This window comes from Rhipicephalus sanguineus, chromosome 4, assembly GCF_013339695.2.
Source record: "Rhipicephalus sanguineus isolate Rsan-2018 chromosome 4, BIME_Rsan_1.4, whole genome shotgun sequence".
NCBI lineage: Eukaryota > Metazoa > Arthropoda > Arachnida > Ixodida > Ixodidae > Rhipicephalus > Rhipicephalus sanguineus.
Window position 1 is genome coordinate 176,045,199 of NC_051179.1, and position 2,548 is coordinate 176,047,746.

Sequence of the window (2,548 nt, forward strand, 5' to 3'; positions counted from 1 at the left end):
CAGTTAAAGCAATGACGATGGAGGCTTCACCTCACAACAAACAATAATTTATTTAACGCTACGATGCATACGGCGGGTTCAGTCCAGGGACACGAGACAGCGAGGCGGCGACCATGATCTCCGGCAGCAGCAATCGGCCGGCGCGGGTGGCAGCATCCGTCCCTCCTGGCAACCAAGACACCTCACCCCGTTTGGATTCGCTTCATCTGTCAAATCTTCACAAACCTTTTTGTGTTACAGACCGACGCCAGCTATTACGGACTTGGCGCAGTACTTTTACAGGAATTCGCAGGCGCTCTGAAGCCCGTTGCTTTCGCAAGCCACAATCTGAACGGGGCGGAACGCAACTAATTCGTGAAGAGTGCCTGGCTATCATTTTCGCATTAAAGAAGTTTGACATGTTTTTCGACAGGGCTCAGTTTGTCATTCAGATTGATCATCAAGCGCTCTCTTGGCTAAAACGATTGCCTAATCCCTCGGGGTGACTGGCCCGATCGGCGCTTGCCTTACAGCGCTACGACTATGCCATTGAATACAAAAGGGGTAGCACTAAGACAGTTGCTGACGCACTTTCACGTGCGCCTTTGTCTATTAGACCCCAGGCCGAGCCGGAAACAATTTGTGCGGCTACGACACCACCTGTGACAATCCAGTCACGTTGGCGTACTTCTTGCAGCAGAGCAGGGCGATGGCCTTTGTCGTAAGGTGTCAGAAAAACCGGCGGCTTGTGATGCAACTGACACCGGAAGCGGCGAGGAGGCCGAATGATACCTGCTCGGAGAAGGAGGCCTCTTGTTCCGGTACCTTCCTCAGGTTGACGATGGTAATGTGGAGTCACCGTTTCGAGTTGTTATTCCTCGCAAACTTTGCAAATTGTTCACAACCGCACTCCGGTGTATCACCCGCAAGCAAACATCACGGAATAGGTAAACCAAAATCTCAAATCTATGCTTGCTTGAGGAAAGGGTTCGTCAAAACCTTTCCTCCAGACATGTGTGGCACATGCCCGTTTACCACAGGCCGCGGTGTATGATATGCGCCGCAGGTGATTGTTAGTTTATATCTACCTAGGAATGGCGGTAACAGACATTTGTAATTTAAATGCGAGAGCGTCAACAAAAAGCGACACCATCCGCACCGAGCCGACGAATGCAAAGAATAAAAATTAGGATCCCAGCAGGAATCGAGCCCAAGCGTTTTGCTTGGCAGTCAGCTACACTACCACAGAGCCACGTCATGTCTAGAAACTGCTTTAGAAAAACCTCCTATGCAGGCGCAATGTCGGTGCAGCGTCAATGGTGGTAGTGGTGCTGGCTATCTAATTTTATAACAAAGTAATAACAGTACATATGTACTCCTATTGCCGCAAAGACTGCTTTTCAACAAGAGGATCAGCGAGCCGCTATGTAAGCGTCTACAATGTCTCGCGCCTGCGCGCGCTTCTTGTGGCACCGCGGCGCTCCTCGTGCACGGGCTCGAGACAGTGCGGCTGACCTGCGAGGCGACGAAGAAGGGTGTTCGGGAAGAGACACTTGTGTGGAACGCTTTAGCGGACTCTTTCATTTATTTCACCTACTTTTCTGGGCACAAGTTCGCCCATAATAAAACCAGTATTTGTGTGACCCCTCTTGCAATACGTTACATTCTGGTGGAGGTGCGGGGTATGATTGTAAAGTCCCCTTGGCGCAAGAGAACGGAGCCCTGATCCTCAACGATTGGAACCTGGCGAACTGACTCCAGTACACCAGCGTTCAAGCCGCCGCCTCCGAGGAGACCCGCCTGAATTCGGACCGCTCCCCACTGCTCCGGCAACACAGGCAGCGTTCGCCGTGAACTCCAGAGCGATGGCCAGCCCGGCGCCATCATCGGAACTGATCGTGTCCCCACCGTGCATGCCTGAACCCTTCCACGGCGATGCGTTCGAAGATGTAGAAGACTGGTTGGAGCATTTCGAGCGGGTCGCAAAGATCAACGGCTGGGACAAGGCAAGGAAACTGGGCCGCCTGTACTTCGCGTTGGAAGATGCAGCGAGGGTATGGTTTGAGAATCACGAAGCAGTGATAGCAACATGGGAAGATTTTCGACAACACTTGCTGGCTGCGTATGCCAGCACCGATCGCCGAGAGAAGGCAGAAACCGCTCTCCAATCCAGGAACCAGCGCACTAACGAGAGCGTCAGCATGTATATCGAAGACATGTCCCGGCTCTTCAAACGCACCGATGCGAACATGACGGAAGAGAAGAAACTGCGCCACCTGATGCGTGGAGTCAAGCAGGACTTGTTTGCATGGTTGGTTCGCAACCCCCCACGCACCGTTGCCGAGTTCCGTGCTGAAGCCACGACCATAGAGAGGGCGCTACAGCAGCGTGCCCGTCACTACAACCGTGATGCCAGTAATGCACCAGTGGACGTCCTTTCGGTCAGCCAAGGCAGCAACAGTGAAGCGCTGCGGGAACTGGTGCGATCCATTGTAAAGGAAGAGCTTCAGAAGCTTCTGCAACCACAAGTCACGCCCACAGTTTCTACCCTCGCCACCATCATTCGCGA